Here is a 482-nt window from a genome sequence, read left to right as displayed (position 1 = left end):
CGGTTTAAGGAACCATTCATAATTCTCCACATTCGTACGGGTACAATGGTGGGCTTGTGGGGGGAGGGGGTTGGGGGGTGTGGAGCTTTTCCAGTGCAAACAAAATGTTGCCTGAAGATGAAGAAAGGATACGGAAATGAAAGCCAGCACTGTGTTTAATATAGCGATCTAGTAGGTTTTGTTTAATAATTCAACGCACTTGAGCCGAAGGTTTCATTTATTCCGTGGTAGGCTCCTTGCGGCACGTTTTAATAGGTATATCCAAGGAAAACGGTTAAATACTTTTATTAGCGGGCGGTGAACGCATTTCCACATGTCCTGTAGTACGTCTGGAAATCCGTAGTAAACAGGAACGCTTCATACTTTTCGTGCCTAACTTCTACCAAGTGCACAATTAAAGAGGGGCGAGTGAAAATCTCCTCGGAAGCGGCGCCGGGGGCAGGTTTTTGTCGTGTGTGTGTGTGTGTGTGTGTGTGTGTGTC

This window comes from Charadrius vociferus, unplaced genomic scaffold (genome assembly GCF_000708025.1).
Source record: "Charadrius vociferus isolate BGI_N301 unplaced genomic scaffold, ASM70802v2 scaffold262, whole genome shotgun sequence".
Lineage (NCBI taxonomy): Eukaryota > Metazoa > Chordata > Aves > Charadriiformes > Charadriidae > Charadrius > Charadrius vociferus.
Note: the sequence above shows the minus strand (reverse complement) of the source record.